Source organism: Pangasianodon hypophthalmus, chromosome 12 (assembly GCF_027358585.1).
Source record: "Pangasianodon hypophthalmus isolate fPanHyp1 chromosome 12, fPanHyp1.pri, whole genome shotgun sequence".
In the NCBI taxonomy this organism is placed as follows: Eukaryota; Metazoa; Chordata; class Actinopteri; order Siluriformes; family Pangasiidae; genus Pangasianodon; species Pangasianodon hypophthalmus.
The window spans coordinates 14,753,280-14,772,668 of record NC_069721.1 but is presented as its reverse complement, the minus strand read 5'-3'; positions in this window follow the sequence as shown (position 1 = coordinate 14,772,668).

Genomic DNA, 19,389 nt, shown 5'->3' with positions numbered 1-19,389 from the left:
TGGCAGAGTCTGGACGCTGTGCAGCTGCGCCATTAGCACTTGGAGGCTAATCCATAATGAGAACCTCAAGGTCAAATCAAACTAGTTTCAAAGCAGTGATCCTACACCAATCACTTAATTAAGCTTGGAACAAAACCCTAACTGATATACATTTCTCCTTCTGCCCAAAATGTATATCCAAAGAGAATGAGACAAAGCAAATAAACCATTAAATGGGCTGTTATAAAGTAACAATGAGAGAATTTTACAGGCATATATAATATCAAAAATCTATAAAGCATTTTCAAAAGATATTAATTTACTAATGAGCAAAAAAGTCTGATAAATTAATGTGTAATGCTGGAACTAGAATACAAATTACATTTCTAGTTTAATATGATTGAATTGCCTGTCCAGCTGCCTTTGTTAGCTATTTTTTAACAAAAGCTCTATTGACTATTGAACATGTCATATTTACTTAGTGAAAGCCAGTTCACTTGTGAGTATATAGTAACAGTATCTCACAGAGATCATACTAGTCCTTGTGTTATTTATGTATATTTATTGTAACAGATGTTATGGAGCAATCAGGGCAGCTTCCACCAAACTGCAGGGTGACACACTCTTAGCCATCACACTCAGCACAGAAAAATATCCTGAACACATGCCAATTTTACAATTACCTACAGTCCAGTAAAAGTCTTTTTGCTTACCTAGAAATGATAGTATGGTGTACTACCCCAGATGCCCCTTATGGTACAGGGAGGTTTACTTCTGGAAACTCTGATTTGGAGAGAGCAGCATGCCAGTAAATGTTCCCCATAAAGCTCCAGCAACAGAGAATAGCTTTCTGTCTCTAAGAAAGCTCTGATGTACTTGTTCATGAAAGAAAACAGCTCAATGACTATGAAGCAATAACACATGTTCTGTAGTGCAAATCAATTTATATTGCAGCTAAGTATGAAATATTAATTTTTACTAGGTATACTATATGGCCAAAGGTATGTGGACATCTGATCATTACACCCATATGTGGTTCTTCCCCAAACAAACACAAAGTTGGAAGTACACGATTATATAGCATGTCTTTGTATGCTGTAGCATTACAGTTTCCCTTTGCTAAGGGGCCCAAACCTGTTCCAGCATGACAAAGCACCTGTGCACAAACCGAGGTCCATGAAGACACGGTTTGCTAAGGTTGGAGTGGAAGAATTCGCGTAACCTGCACAGAGCCCTGACCTCAACCCCACTGAACACCTTTGGGATGAACTGGAATGCTGACTGCACCCCAGGCCTCCTTGCCTGACATCACTGCCCAACCTCACTAATGTTCTTGTGGCCATGCTCCAAGATTTAGTGAAAAGCCTTCCCAGAAGTGTAGAAATTATTATAACAGTAAAGAGGGGTATTAAATCTGGAATGGGATGTTCAGCAAGCACATGAAGGAGCCCACAAACTTTTGGCCATATACTGTATCAGCCTAAACATCTGAAGGATTTTAACCTTTTACTAAAACTTTGAATTTTATTGTCTGCGCTTACTTTTTCATTTCACATTGTTAAGGGACAGACCGGAGGGCAGATGGAAGGGTTGTTTGTTAACGTACGTGGATGGAACACTGGAAGGATGCAGCCAATTTAATGCAGCCCTGATTTGCCTTAATCTGTAAGGTAAATTTAAATTAGTTTTTTTTCCTAACTGTGGGGGAACAAGCCACAGATGGATGCCCTCTCAGCAGCCAGCTGCTTTGAAAAGAATGACTTTTTAAATTACCCATAAATCACTGTCAGCACACAAGGGGCCGCTGTTCCAGTGGCCAGTCAGCAGTCAGGGGAGGGCGCTAAGGTGGCACAGCAATCTCACACCCTATGGCATGCCTCACTGCGCCATTCCAGGTACACAGAGATACATATAAATAAACAAATATATACACTGACACACAGTAAGAGAAATAGGCACACAATATACATATACACTCATAAAACAGTACAAAAATAGAAAATAATAAGGAATGAGCAGAAAATAAGTTAATTAATTGATTAAACATATCCTAATCAAACTACACTGGCAAAATAACCTTAGTGCACTTCTGGTATTCCTTACTATATCACTCACACACAAGCAGACACACACACAGACATACTAGGACTGAAAGTGAGAGGCAATCGAGTTGATTAACAGAAGCTTCAATTAAATCAAACCAACAGCACTTTCATAGAGTTCAAACTTCTAATAAAGGTTACTGTACTGTAGCTCAAAATTATAACTGCAGCGATAAGAAATCAATCAAGTGGCTTTGACTTGAAAGATCAGTAACCAAAGGGCAACAGGAACAAAACTGAAAACAAGTGGGATAACAAGAATAGGTGTTCTATCTAATCCATGCTCTGAAATGTGCCTGTTATACCCTTGGGAATGTCCAATTTTACAGGAATATGAAGCAATGAGTAGAATTTAGAATTTCATGAGGAAAGCTAATTATAGAAATAACTACACATATGTATGTAGTTTTATAATATTATATTTGATTGCATCTAGTGTACTTTTCTGGAAGCCAACAAACCTCTTTAAAAAAAAAACAAAATTGGGATTTTGCTCAGTGGAGGCTCAGTGACATTGTCTTCTCCAGACAAGCAGATGGCAGTACGTCTTATGCTTGTATGCTACAGACTAGCTTTGTCACCATGGACATACCTCATGTTTGACAGTAATTACTACACAACAGTCTACGGCAGCCATGTTTGATTTCCCAGCATAAATTAACACGATAAAACTGGCTCCATCTATTCCACTCTGTCTAATTCTACTAATATAATTATGACATGCCTGATGCAAATCAGTGCTGCACATCTTCAATACGCTACATCAGATATTCATGAAGCAAAAACCAAAACAGCAAACAAGGCCAGACATGCACACATATTTCCAGCTGCGTGTGTGTCTGCGTGGAGTGTGTTTAGAGCAGGTTCAACCTTAATGACAGGTAATTAGTCAGCTACAGCTTTGGTAGAGTTTGAAAAGCTGATCTCCTTGTGATGAACAGAGGTGTGCAGGAGAGAGAGCTTGGGGGAAGCCAACCATGCTGTATTCATCTGTCACACTCACAATTAACACACTTAATTAATCGGAGAGATATCAGTATTAGATCCGTATGTGACTGCCGCTGTGTAACAACATTTGCCGCTAAAAGGAATTAAGCAATAATCATTGATTACAAAGTAGTACAGCAGCAGATTTGATTCTTACAAATGACTATGTAGCACAAGCAGGATGTTACTGTATTGCAGCAGGAAAACAAGTAATTTCTTTACAGTCTAGACTCAACCATTCTTAAATATGTACTTCATCCACTGACCTACTGTATAATGCTGTATTTTTAAACCATATTAAAATCAAGTACAGCTGGAATGGAACATGTTATAATTGATATTAATTTCTAGTCTAATTTAACTCTTAAATTAATCTTACTATATTATGCTATTATTACTGAGAGAAACATGTCCTCTCCCAAACAAGTAAATATGAACACAATATGTCCCAATGATCTGCACTTCCCAAAAAAAAAAAAAAAAAGACCAGTTTATGTCTGAGTCTCACTTTATACTTCTCCTTGGCTCTGGGGTGGTACTATCAAGGGTACATCTTTTATACCTCTAGTATGCATTGTGGTGCATGTGCTGTACCACTAATTAGCTTTTAGGATCAAGCTTTAAAGTGTACCTTATTATTTTTTAAAGCTATAAATACTATATTCATGTTTCTTGGTGAGACACATACTAAAGGAACAAAAGACCCACCCTAGCAACAAGAAAAAGTACAGTTAATACCTTTATTTCTGAGAGTATTACTTCAGTGGATAATCTCACTGCTAAAGACAAACGGCTGCTGGTGTAATCATAAAGACCTGCCCCGTGCTCATCCCAAAACTCCTATTCACAATATGTTCATTCTGAACATCCCTTCAGCATACTTAATTTGACTTTATATACAGTTGTAGATGATTAATGATTTATAAACCTCACTATCCACCATCACACAGAAAAAGGTAGGCTCCCTTTTGAGTCGTCTCAAGGTTTCTTCCTCATGTCATCTCTTTTGTCTTGTCACTGTTGCCTCTGGCTTGCTTATTATGGAAATTTACATCTATACTATACACTTAAAATTCAATCTGAATAAAAAGAACTGAATTTGAGTAAAATTATAGTCTAGAATAGACATGCATCATTAATACATTGGTTAATTGTGCATGAGAGATTTTCTTGTGGGCAGATGGATTTGGTTTGGAAAAAATACTGGTCCAGAGTTTAACAGGAAAATGCATTTTAAATCTCAGCTGTGTGTTACAGGTTCAGGTTGGTACTTCAGGGGTACTAACAAATTGTGATACACCTTCATTAGGCGACATTAATAAAGAGGGCTTAATTTGTGAGAAACTGTTGTGAGAAACTTAAACTTGCCACTCAAACCCATCTGTGCCAGAACAAAAATTCCACCTGCTCATATGTGCAAAGCAGCCCACTGATTCTATTCTGGTCTATAATTATATTCAGTCTGGTGTTTTTAATACCTCCATGGCAATGACTGTATGAAAGCCTGCAACTATAGGCTTTCCACACACATCAAGCTATAAACCCTTCAATCTTTTAAACTGTGGTCTCTGATATCCCCAAATCTTTAACCAGGTTAACATAAGGCACTGGAACTATCAGAGGCTTACAGTGTGTGTTACGAAGTGTTTTTTCAAGCCTGTAATAAATGTGAGTCTTTGACATAGGCTCTAGTGTAGTATTTGCAGCCTTACTCAGAGCTGAGCTTTATGATGGCTTAGATCTAACCCCCCTTGTACAGAAAGACACAGACACACAATCATCTGCCAAGCTTTTGTTTATACCACTCCTACAGAATTGAGTTCCAACTTGAATTCAATATACCTACTGCAGTTAATCTGTCTACCTGTTTAGCCAGATCAGGCCTACTGGAAGGTAGATCCTGGTTTGTTGAAATACTTATGAAATGCTAAACCCTACGCAGATGATAACAGCACCAAAGGTAGGCCAGTGTGGATGGAAGGATGAGGCAATGCACCATACTAAAAAATGGTTGACTAATTTACATATATTCATTAGGCAGACACTTTTATACTTTTAGACTATTCTTCAAGTTTAACTCTGACAGTGTCATTAAACCACAGCCCTGGTTATACCATTCAAACATACATCTTCGTTTCCCTCACTTATGTGGGTAAACATGAACAATTAGTACAATTAGTGCCAAATATGGAAATAATAATAGTCTTATCTTCATCTTTAATCTTTTTGAAAGCACAACATATACCAAGCCTGCAATCTATGAGGATTTGATGGATTCCAAAAAAGCTTGATCATGCTGACCACGAGTGTTCTCCAACAAATACAAGAACATTCATTATCTGATGCTGGTTGCACACTACTAGACTTCAGCCTGAGAGTCCTTTTATAATGTAATCATGGTCCAGCGTCCACTTTGCTTGTGTCGTGTATTTTTGCCTGTTTTGTATGTGTTACTCTTATACATCTTTTTCCAATCATGTAGTGGACGCATCCTTAGAGCATAAAAGACTATTCACAATATTTTATTAGTCATGTTTCCCATTTTAAAGTGTGACGCTACAGAAGAAAACTCCTGATTATGGAGCCTTTCGAAAAGAAATGTGTGATGTCAAAAAGCTCAGCTCATCATTTATCTTTAAAAAGAATAAATGATTAGCTGAGAATCTGGTAGCTGTTCACTGTGTACTTTTTTCAAGCCTGAACTTTCATCATTGATATTCTGTATTACATTATTGCTTCTTATTTCTTCATCTTCAGGAGTCTTGTGTTTCTTAAGACCCCAAGCTCAAGATCAGCAGTTCAGTGTTCAGACTGAACATATTCAGGATCACCATAGAGTGTTTATTCTCAGTTTTTTTTTTTTTTTTTAATAATAATTTGGGATAAATGTATCACTTCTTTTTTTCTGGGGAATCTCTTTGACTTGGCTCAAGTGCTCCACTGGATATTTTACAGTGATTTCACTGTCAGTTCGACATCTATTATGGACAACATTTCCCTGTATATGTGTAGATGAGGAGCAAAATGTACAGTCAGGTCCATAAATATTTGGACATTGACAGATTTATTGTTATTTTCGGTGTCTACCACAGTATATTAATTTAAGAGTATGGATGGATTTGGCATTTGAATGTAAATACCCTCAGATTAAAGCTGAAAGTCTGCATTTTGAGCTCATATTCATTATTTAATTTCAAACCCAGTATACTGTGGTAGACACTGAAAATAATAATAACTTTGTCAATGTCCAAATATTTACAGGCCTGACTGTATATAGTGAGTGTTTCATGTGACAAAATGTTAAACTAGTAGTGCCTGTAAGCCATTGTACTTTCCTGAGGTATTTGTAGGGTGTTTGAACACATTAAATAAGCATTACTATATGGATAACATATACAGGTCAATAACTTCAATATCTTACACACTCCTCCAAACTTGTGTTCAAAATAGAAAGCCTTCTCACACTACAAATTTATTAAATAAATATATCACATGTTCATTTAATTTACTTTACTTAATGTGTTCAGACACACTACAAATTTATTAAATAAATATATCACATTTTTCTGTGAAATCTTAATTTAAAAATGTTATTCGCGTTTTAATTTTATTTATTTATTTATTTATTTTTAATAAACTGACATAGAGTTGCACCCACAGGACTGAGTGCAGGTGAGCTCACACATTTCATGATCTTTCATCTGCTCCGTTTTCAGCCCTACTGATTTCAAATCGGCATTGTATCAGAAAAATAAACGCAAAAAAAAATTATCATGTTACTTTGCCAAAAGTGAGGCAAAAACAGCCTGTTGTTCCTGGACTCATTTATGCAGAGACACGAAAGAAGTGATTTATTTTTAATATGAAGGAGATTTTGGTGATTCAGATTTGTGCCAGATTTTTTTTTTTTTTTCCCAGCTTCACCCTTATTTCCTGGGTCTCTGCATATCATTGCAGATCAGTATTTGCCATTTTGTCTGCATGGTTGATGTCAGCAATGGATCATGGTCATGCAAGCCCCCTGGGAACAGGTCTTTTTGGAGACCACCATTCTACTACCCCCACCATGCATTGACACAGGCACTAGCATGATAAGGACATAGATATTTTATTCTACTGAAAAATAGCAACCATTAGGCCTATTAGTTATCAAATTGGATTTAGATTTGGATTTGGATGTTTTACATTTTGAATAGTGAAATGTAAAATCAGGAAAACAATTCCCCCAGTGAAATCAAAACTCTAAACTTGATCAGTCTTCAATATACCATTATGAATCATTGTTCTAATTTCTTTTCAAGTCAAGCCAAGTCATAATCAAAGCAGAAATATCTGTACACATACGAACACCACTCGCACACAACCTAAAATATATACTATCTGAAATATCAGACTGTCAACAACAGTATGTCATGAGTTAGTAAAATACAAAATTTATATAATATGTGCACCATAGGTGCTGCAATAAAAAAGAAAATGTGTGTCTCCCTGGCATCTAGTAAAATATGCAAGGCTTATAACACACAATCAGCCTATAATGAGTTCCTACAGTCCATCATTCAGCGTGGTCAAATACATAATCTACTCTACTGCCCATCTCTGTCAAGCCTAGTCAATACCCCAAAATTAAATACCAAAGAGGTACCAACAAGAAAAAGTAAACCAAACCTTTTCCTCTTCCTCACCTTCCTCCTAGCAAAACATGTCAAAAATGTGAAAAAATCCAGTTGTCTGACAAGGTCCACTTCTACGGCCATATGATCATTTCACTGAAGATAGTGTCTGTAGAACTGCAGGAAACCTAACACATTCAGTGCTTCCATTTTAAAGGTTTCAATCTGGCCCCACTTTGCCATCACAAATTCCCACAATGAAGACAGGAGCAATGCTGCTGTAGAGATATCAATGTCAATTTTCTGTGATTGCAGATTTGTAGCCTAGAACCGGTTAAGTATGCCATGAATACCACGTTTAAAATGCCCAGACTGGCACTGAGTGCATGAGGATCAGTCTGTGTCTCTTGTTTCTCATCCACATCATTAGATATATTATGTAAGGCCTCACTAATTTGTGCATAATGTCTCCAGAGTGCCTTGGCTGACTTGGCTCAAGTGCTCCACTGAGTATTTGACAGTGAATATGTGCTATGCATGATAGTGGATGTAGGCTGTTCTCACTATCCAAAGATATGTGTGGTGTTCTGGGAAAACCCATTGGATTTTGCTGTGGCTGACAAGCAATCAGGTATACTTTGACACCTCTACTATAAGAAAATATACTTTAATAAATTTATGTGGAAATGTTTTGTTTGCACTTTTATTTATTTAACATTTAACTTTCTAATTAAGAGCAGAGTTTAACAAAAACGGATGTAAAAATGGTCAGTCTGTCTAAAGATGTTTAATTGCTAGCTTGCTATTTCATCATGTAGTAAATGTCATGCTTTAATCTGGCATGTAAATGTCATGCCACACTGAAATAGACATAAGCCTAGTAAATTTTTGTAAGCTGTCTAAACGCTAGCTGTCAAATTGCCCATGATGCACATGCGCCTTCACTCACTATACAGATGGGAGCAGACAAACGTGTAATGTTTAAATACTACTAACTAAATGTGAAAATTCTGCAACAAAATATGAATATTCTGTTTCATGTCCTATTCTTCTGGCTGTTTCCAGTCACTAACCTGTAGTAAATGTATAAAAGTGGCAGTAATTGGATTAATGTGGGTCAGACAGACCATGTGAACTAAACCTGGTCATCTAAACTCTACTTAACTAAAATAATCCTTAGCGCATATTTGCTATCAATCTAATCCATATTTCATGGTGAACAGTGTGGTGACATCATAAATATCATATACGTTTAGGAAATAACATTTACCGTATATGTTGCAATGTATGTTCGTTCTTCCCAAACACACACACACACACACACACAAACATATATAGATACTGGGACCCCATGGTCTACAAGGGAGACCTTTTGCCTTTGTTTCCACGGACTCTGAAAACTTAGATTAGATTAGATTCTCAGGAACCTAATTAACCTACATCCTGCCATAAAATACATTATATCTCTTCCATCTAGTACTCTGGTCATGATGCACTTCAAAGAGACGCAGGAGTATAAAAAAGTATGCATTATGCAATGGTGAGCATTTACTATCAAGCATCCTACTGTATGCCCGCGACTCTGTCCACTGACTCTGTAAGATCTTTTTGTTTTTATTATCTGTATATCATGCATTTGTCTTTTGTACAATAAACCCATTTATTACTTTCAGTAACTAAAAGATTATTCTTTAGAATCATTACATTAACATAGTAAGTTGGAGTCAGATAATTAAGTTAATAGTTATTATAAATTGGATCATAGGAGAACAGCGGACTAAGATAATATCACTTTATATTTTAGTCCTACAGCTTTGGTGACCCTGACATGATAAAACTACTTAATCATCGGCATTAATATCTTTCCAGCGTGATAACCAGTGTGTGATCTGAAATCAGGTAACTTTATTCCTACAGTTTTGGTGACCCCGACGCAATAGAAAATATTTTTCCAACATGATCATTGTAACAATCTGTTTAAGCTAAAACCCGTCTGATACAGATATCCAGATGTGTCTACTGTAAGTAGCCTGTAGTCTGCAGCATAGTATAAGTATATTCAGTAATCCAGAGTGAGTTCAAACAGTTTCACCCACAGGTACATAGTTATTACCTTACATGATAAATGTTAAATATCTGTCATGCAAAACCTTAAAAAAAATGAGAAACAGTAACATTAAGAAGCTTGTGCCTATCATGACCGTATGAGCATTTGGTAACACCTTTTTAAAGACTTTAGTTAGCAAGAAGTGCTCGACACTGCAATTTGTGCTTGCACTTACCTCTAAGGTAAGAAAAGCTTATCTTACTCTTTGACAACAAGGCAAGCTATAGCTGCACGATATATACAGTAGTCACTTTTTGTAGAACGGGTCAGAATACCCAACAGAGCAGCAGGTGCTCCAACGCATACAGTCTGAGAAAGAGCGTTAGCTTTGTACACAATGGCTGAGGGAAAGACTAGCAAATCCAGCAAGCATTCACGCAAATGTGGGCTGATGATGTGAAGGAGACATTAACTCATATGCAACATGAAGGTTCAGTTGTAGACGTGAGCAACGAGTCTGTTCCAGAGTGGTTCTTTTAAGAACATGGTAAAAATGGCACTACAGCACAACGTTTTTTCGCAAGTAAGCCAAAGTTTAATAAACATATATATCAGCCTTTGGATACTTACTGTACAGAAATAGCCTGGACTCTTTGGAGGATGCTATAATTGCATTCAAGAGAATGTTCGAGTCAAATATAACCAGCTATAATGAAGGGAATGCGTCTGTAGATCGACAGTTGCACATGAGAAACAAAACTGGTCAGAGCAGAGCTCAGCATTCACTGAATTCAGCTGAGGTTGAACAAAAGCTAGTGCGCCATGAAATGACTTTTGAGGAATTCTGTGCCAATGCCAAGTTAATCGAGACCACTGATTCACCCTCAGGCCCTCAAATTTCACTGGGATGATCTCACATGTGGAGAATACGTCACCGTGTAGTTCTAGTCGCAGGCTAGATCAGACTAATGAGACGAAAAGTGAGGTCCTACCCACACTAGCTCCATCACTCAGATCTGATCCAGTAGTATCATCTGTGCAAGGTAATGGTGCCGCCCACCAGCATCCAGCTGTGAACCTACAGTCAGCTCCATGTGAGAAAACAGATTTTCAAATTTCAGCAATTAAACGCAAAACAAAAGTGTACTCAGATCAAATTGCGCAATCCCACATAATAAGAGAGGCAAATTCGGTTCCTTCTGCCACAAAATTGGGCATGCAGTCCAGAAATGCTGGTCTTTAGGAAACGAGCGTCCATCACCTTATTTTCTTCTTTAGTTCTGGGGTTTGTAGGAAAAGGGTAGCTGTCCCCTAATAGTAAACTTTGTTTTTGATGATGCCTTGGTTAATGACCTTCCACATTTTTCTGCATTTCTGTCCTGACAAAGATTTCTGAGATGTCCAAATAGCAATCTGTTGTAACCAGCTGGTTTGTGAAATTCTTTGACATCTGAACTAAGCTTACATTGTTAAAATTAGTTTCTTACATCAAATACAACTGCAGTTGTTCTTAAAGAAACACATGCTATTAGTTGTTTATGTATTGAATATACAATCAGACTAATGTGGCTTTTGCTGATGTTGAAAAGTTGTTAATGCAGTATAGTACATTTAGGCTAATGTAGCTAAAGTTGTTACAGTTGTTTATGTATTAAATATACATTTAGACTAACGCAAATACAGCTGTCCTATAGTTGTTAATGTACTGTAGTTCATTTAGACAAAAGTAGTTAAAATTGTGACATAACTGGATAACTAGACTGGATTTGGGTAAAATTGTAGCATTTAGGCATACCAATGCTGTAAATGTTAACCACAGCCAGTAAGCTTGGGTTTGAGTTAAAACTACAGTCTGATCTTAAAGTAGCCATTAGATTATTCTAGACCCACGTGTACCTATGTTGAACTTTTTCCGATCTCTCCAGATGGCATTGTGTGGGTTATTTCTACCATTTCTCATTTGTCCGAAGCCATTGATTAATTTTCTATAACAGCACACCCTGCCATGTTCTATTGCTTGTGCATAAGTAAAACACATAGTCACACACATAGTAACAAACACACACATAGAGAAAATACAGACTAGGTGTCTTAATACATATAGTAATTAGAAAGCATTTTAGCCACCCTCCATTGACCCTAGGGGTGTGTGTGTGTGTGTGTGTGTGTGTGTGTGTGTTAAAGAAAAAAAAGAATGGATGTCATTCACATTAACACTTTCATTGTTGCTTTGCTGTATTTCTATAGAGAGATGTCTAAATTTGCAGTAGAAAAGTTCATGTTCACGTTTGTCCCTCTCTTCTGTCTATTTTAATTTACAACTAGACTATATTAGGCTACTTCTCAGTACCAGAAGGTATAGTCTAGTCAACACTAGGAAACATCCTTTTATTTTTCACATTTTTGAGATTTTATTTTGAGCCATCCATAGTACGACCATATTAAATCATTAATTTTGCTTCCACTATAACTGCTTACCCACAAGCATAGGGTATCTGAGATTAAAATGGTCTATTATGAGATAAATTAACTCTTTTTTTTACGAGAAATGTAAGTTCATTTTGTACAGGAGCAACTTATCTTCTATATCTGTCTGCGTATATTGTCATTTCTGACTAACATTAATGCACAACCTTTTATACCGTCTGAGCGTATGTTTCCAGATTTAATAACTTATTAGAGATGTTGGCAAAGATCAGGTTATCAAATGGAGCCAAATGGTTACATTGCTTAAAGGTAAAGAAACATTCACCACATTGTTTTCCCATGCAATATGAAACTATGCCATGTGTCTGTATGAGTTTACAAGCGCAATTTGTGTCAAATGGAAGTATATCAGTCTATCCAAGTGTTGTCCAAACAGAGAAGTGTCTGAAGGATTGAGGACCTCTTCAAACTATGGAGGTCTCCTGCATCCCACAAAGGAAATAAGGAATAACTTCAAAATGGCACTTTCATGCATCTTGGACAAGAGTACCACTGGACACTGATGTTCTTATGTTTACTAATCGAGTAAGTGTAAAGAAATGCATCATTAGCTGGCTAGCTAGCTTAGTCAAATGCTGTTGGGGTTTGAGTAGCTTGCTAAGCTTATGCATGTTCATGCATGTTTCTAGCTACATAGTTAGCTGTCTGGCAAAGTAAAGGGCCATAATGTAAGGCTATTCATTTTTTAAACACATTATTGAATTATTGATTTTACTGCCTAACACCAATAATCTAGGTAAGTTTGTGTGGGGTGAAAGAAACAAGACAGCAGGTTGTGTTTGGCCTGCAGGCCTTGAGTTTGACACCCTTAGAGCAGCACTTAGATATATTTAACGATTACATATATTTAACACAACAGGTATTTGCTATTGAACATCAAAGTCACATCTTCAATTTAATACAGTTTTTTACAGAGTTTTCATACTGTAAAACAAGATCAGGCTAGCTATTCTAGCTTACTCAGCTAGCTAATGACTTACCTGTCCATGTTTTTGCAGGTTGGATGTTGAGCTGTGAAATGCTGATATTTCCATGGGTTTTGGCTCACATAATTTGCAGATCATTATCAGTCTAATTCCATTGAAGCATTTAAAACTGAAAATACCTGATAAATTGGACCAGGGACACTCATGTGTCTCCACTGTTTGTGACTAAGCATTTGGCCCTTGAACTATTGAGTTTTGGCAGGAAACCGATTTATTTTTATTGTGTCTGAAAATGAATTATTTTTTTCGGATATACTGTCTTAATTGGCTTACAGTCTTTTGGCATTAAATACACTTCATTTTTCCCCTTTGTAATGGTGATCATATATAAATGTAGCAAAGTTGAATGATTTTTTTTTAAACTCAAGTAAAAGTTAAAATACTGTGTACACAATTACTGCAAGGAGAGTACATGTAGTTTGTTACTTTCTACCCCTGGACATACTTAGTAAATCTGGGGGCAGTTGTGGCCTAATGGATAGAGAGTTGGACTTGCAACCCGATGGTGAACCTGAAGGTCGTGGGTTTGAGTCTCAGGTCCGGCAGGGATTGTAGCTCTCTTCCACCCTCAATATCACGACTGAGGTGAGACCCTTGAGCAAGGCACTGAACCCCCAACTGCTCCCTGGGTGCCAGGTGTGTGTTCACGGTTTGTGTTCACTACTGTGTGTGTGCACTTGGATGGGTTAAATGCAGAGCACAAATTCACTTCACTTCACTTCAAATGCATTTCACATGTGAAATTACAACCATTTTAAGCAAAATACTTCCATTTTCTGGGGCTCAAAGGTATTTGGACAATTGACTGACAAGTAGTTAATTGATCAGGTGCGGTCCATTCCCTCGTTACTTCAAGACAAATGAAGCGAATAAAAGGTCTAGAGTTGATATCAGGTATTGAATTGGCATTTGGCAGCTGTTCGACTGGAGCTACCAATCAATGCAAGTGAAGGAGGCCATCATTAAGCTGACAAAACAATATAAATCTATAAGAGAGATAGCAAAAACCTTAGGTGTGGCCAAAACAACAGTTGGGTACATTCTTAAAAAGAAAGAAAGCACTTGTAAGCTCAACAATATCAAAAGGCCTGGAAGACAATGGAAGACAACTAAAGTGAATGATCACAGAATCCTTTCCTTGGTGAAGAAAAACCCCTTCACAACATCAACAGAAGTCAAGAATACTCTGGAGAAGGTAGGCGTATCATTTTCAAAACTGATGAAACCAAGATTAACTTCTACCAGAATGATAGGAAGAGAAAAGTATGGTGAAAGAAAGGAACAGCTCATGATCCAAAGTATACCACATCATGTGTCAAACATGGTGGAAGGAGAGTTATGGCATGGGCATGTATGGCTGCCAATGGAACAGGCTCATTGGTGTTCACTGATGATATGACTGCTGACAGAAGTAGCAAGAAGAATTCTGAGGTGTATAGGGCTATACTCTCTGCTCACGTTCAGCCAAATGCTACAAAGCTGATAGGACGCCGCTTCACAGTGCAGGTGGATAATGACCCTAAACATACTGCGAAAGCAACTCAAGACTTTTTGAAGGCAAAGAAATGGAATATTCTTCAATGGCCAAGTCAGTCGCCTGGTCTCAACCCAATAGAGCATGCTTTTCACTTACTGAAGACAAGACTGAAGGCAGAAAGACCCACAAAAAAGCAGCAACTGAAGGTGGTTGCAGTGAAGGCCTGGCAAATGTCACTTTGTCCAAATACCTTTGAGCCCCTGAAAATGGAGGTACTTTGTTGAAAATGGCTGTAATTCCTAAATGGTAAATGCCATATTTTTTGTGGAACCTCTTACAATATATACATCTTGTATGTGTATATATATATATATATATATATATATATATATATATATATATATATATATATATATATATATATATAATCAAGCATTAGAATGGGGAAAAATGACACCTTATTGACTTTGACTGTTGCATGGTTGGTGGTGGCACACATGCTGGTTTGAGTGTTTCAGAAACATCTGATCTCCTGTGATTTTCACACAAAACAGTCTCGAAAATTAACAGACAATGATGCTGAAAACAAAAAGATTAATTGGGCTGAATTTCTACAGAAACACCTTGTTGATAAGGGAGGTCAGAGGAGAATGGCCAGACTGTTTCAGACTGACAGGAAGTCTAAAGTAACTCAAACAACCATTCTGAATTTCTGCAGAAACACCTTGTTGATAAGGGAGGTCAGAGGAGAATGGCCAGACTGTTTCAAACTGACAGGAAGTCTAAAGTAACTCAAATAACCATTCTTTCCATCCCACAATGCATAAATGTCAAACCTTGAGGCATATGGGCTACAACAGAAGATCACATTGGGTTCCACTCCTGTCAGCCAAAACAGGAATCTGATGCTACAGTGGGCATAGGGTTACTGAAACTGGATATTCGAAGATTGAAAAAACACTGCCTGGTCTTTTTCAAATCCAAAATAAGATCTGGGTTACCATTTCTGGATGCAGACTCCACTGCCCTCGACATACATACTGTATCAACAAATAGGCTGCCACACCACTGTACTTGGCAGATGAGTTGCTTTCAGGGAGACTAGTTGTGGATGGGCCCACCTGAGGAGATTCTGTGCATGGCATGGAAATGTTGAAGAACCAATTCCCAGCTGGTTAATGTGTACCTTACACCAGGAATCCACACCCCCAGTACTCCTGTAGCACCACAGGGTTTCAAAGTTTCTAGCAAGCCTGGAAGATTTGTAGGAAGCATCTCTGTTCCAGAACAATAGGAACATGAAAATAAATGTTGCAGAGGTCCATAGATATGAACATGGAAATGGGGTGTGGCATTCTAAAGACTGACAGTCCATTTAGCTATGCTGGATTTGTGATTTCAAAACCTCACTGTTCTTATTTAGGGCCTCTTTGGGGCAGCTCCAAAGAGTGACTACAGCACAGAAGGCAGATTCCACAGGGATGGTTTGGTTGCATAAACATTTTAGATTGCATCAACCACACATGGCAGTGGATACTAAAAAGGTTATGAGAGAGTCACCCTATGACTTGGCCTATGACTTGGACTATGACTAGGTGTCTTAGCATCAGGAGTGAGCTGTCAGTCACGTCCCTTACTGAGGGGTCTGCAAGTTGACAAGACTACTATAATGCTAGCAGCAGAATAGCTAACATATTACCAGTGCCTGCACATGGTCTTCACCTGGGCATCTGCAATAAGCACTCAGATGGCAGTGTGAAAGAATGTATTTTCTGTTGTTGGTTACAATGCATCATCCAGTGTTACTCAAGCCACAGCCATCTTCTGTATAACTGCCAGCACTATTTTAGAGATTCCTGCAACATGGTATAGGCATAAACAGGCTAGACACTGCTGAGACCGGAGTTGAAAGTGGTAGCTCAATTAGTAATAATTATTTTTCTAAAAGGACCTCCAGAAGAAGCCAGTGTAGACATAGCATTCTCATGCTCCTCTGATGACTGGATATTGAGCTATAAGGAGGCCTCTGTTGAGAAGCCTCAGACTTGTATGGTCTCAGTTCCTGTATCATTGATTTCAGATGAGCTTTGCTTGCTGCCAAGTTCTTGAGTCCTCTAGAGGGTAATTCAGACTGTTTTCTGGGCTTCTTGTTGTGCTTGCTGGTCATTGCCGGGCCTGAGCCTTTGTGACCAGCAAGCTGTTTAGACTGAGGGATTTGGGCCAGATTCTACTCTGAGCCAGGATTCAAATCTGCCAGCCAAGTGCATCATGTCAACATTGGCATCGCCATCCATTCAATGCAGGGGATGTCCAAGTCAGACACAGTGTCCTTGAGATGGTCAAGTCCAAGCAGTGAGCACATGCTCGTGCCAATCATCGCCTTCCAAGAGAATTATACACTAACTACATAAGTCTTTTAGTATGGGTATTTATGGCTACTCAATCAGTATATCATGAACTATGGGAGTGATCTGACCCAAGTGTGAAGAAAAAATGTAGATTATGTGTAGACAACATGCACTGAGAATTAGCAAGAGTCCAACTAAATTAGAAGGTTCAGCAATGGACAGTGCATTGTATGTCAAGTGAGTACTACTCAACAACTTTAGGAATGCATTAGTGCCAGCTAGTTGCCAGGGAATGTGGAATATTCAAAGGTAAAAATGCTGAAAGGCAAACCAACTCAGCGGGAAAAGAAATGACTAAGTAGAAACTGCTCAGTGCAGGAGAATCCACTGACACTACAGAGAAAAGTGTTTGGATCCCCAGAGTATGTAAAAATGAATGTCCAAGATAATAATGGAGGCAAAAATGAATGAATGTCCACATACAAGAATGGCGAGTAACTAGCTAATTGCTGGTCAGCAATGCTAATGAGAGAAAAAATTACTTGAGCCTAACAAATACTACGGTACCCTATAGGTTTCTATGAATAATGCTTATGACATAGAAGAAAGCACACTTACTGAGACAAAAAGTAATAAGAGGAGGCCATTTCCAGCTTTGGAGGGCATGATACCTGTAACTCTGATTAGATGACCTTGTTGGAAGATGTTGGCATGCACACAAGTGGTATACAAATCAATCTTGACCATCTACCTACTTTATCAGTTTTCACATTTATACATTTTCATGTGTGTGTACTGTAATATATATATATATATATATATATATATATATATATATATATATAAAGAAGTCTTGAGCTTAGTAATTACGGATGAATCGCTAACATTATAGCACTTGGAATCAAAGCAATTGAAAAGATATCAATTATTCATAAGATATACACAATTATTTCCTTAATTATACCAATACAAATCATCTTAATGAAATATTTTGGTTTGTTTTTTTGGGCCTCCTATAGCAATGTAACCAAAGCCACTAAGTTTCATTTATATTTAAATTGGACAAAAATTCAAAGACATTGTCCCCACTGGTACAACTGTACAAATTTTGTAGGTGACATGATGACATTACACATCGGATGTCTGGTATGTACAAAATCGTGTAATTCTTTTTGGAAGAAAAATGCTTTAATATTGAGGAATATGTTTGTGATAGGAATCACAGTTGCAACATTTAGGGTGCATTTAGCTGGACTACCAACTACTACGTTCAGTGCTAACTGATATCAGTGTTCTAAAAGTGATTAAAATGATGTGTTTAAAGCTTATAATTCCATATGCTTTTTTTATATGTGTGTGTGTGTGTGTGTGTGTGTATAATATATATATATATATATATATATATAAAATCATGTCTTCTTTTAAGATATACTTTAAAAAAAGGTCTAGTCTGGGCTGTATTTCATCTAACCATAGTGAATACTGCCCTCTGTTGGAAATTCAGCTATCTCAGATTTTACACTAAAAGATTCCCTTACTTCACATCAGGCTGATGCCAGTTTATTTATATATTAATTCTAAGCTAGATTTTCAATCTAAATATTCATGTTATTATGCCATGTAAAGACTGGCTATCTCTCCTTACCACCTCACCACTTTGTAACAGCAATTAACTCACATCCTACTTTTATAGCTGCATATTTGTCCTGTTATGTATACATTGCTTTTAATATGTAAATGTTCTCTCTCTGTTGTAATTAAATCCTGAATTCTTCTTATATGAACTAAGTATACAAAATTGCGTAAGTTATTCTTTTTGCATGGTTTACTTTAATTTTACTTAACAGGTCTTTTGCAGTACCTCTCAAAACACCTCTCAGTACCTCTCACACAGCTACATTTAATACATCCAGGTCATAAGACAACGAAATCCTACTGATTGCCTTTGAAACACAACTGTTCAACAATTTTTCTATTCTTCTTGTAATTGTTAAGATAAGGAGCCAGGAACAGACAATCAAGCATGGCCACTACTAATAGGTCTGTATAATGCTGTTTTTAATTACAACACTGCTATAATTATTATTCTCATATATTTCTCCCCAGACATCTATGAACTACGAAACCAAGCAGTTGCCACTAGGAGTTGGATAGCCTGTTACAGATTTTGCCTGTCTCTGAATAAATTAGCCATGTTCTGACCTACTGATAAAAATTAATTTAATCATTCATCTACTGCTTTATCCTGGTCAGGGTCGTGCTGGAGCTGGAGACTATCCCAGTAACACTGGGTGTAAGGTGAGAGATGGGCTCCAGTCCATCGCAGTGCACTATGCACACACACATTCATACACTCATTCACA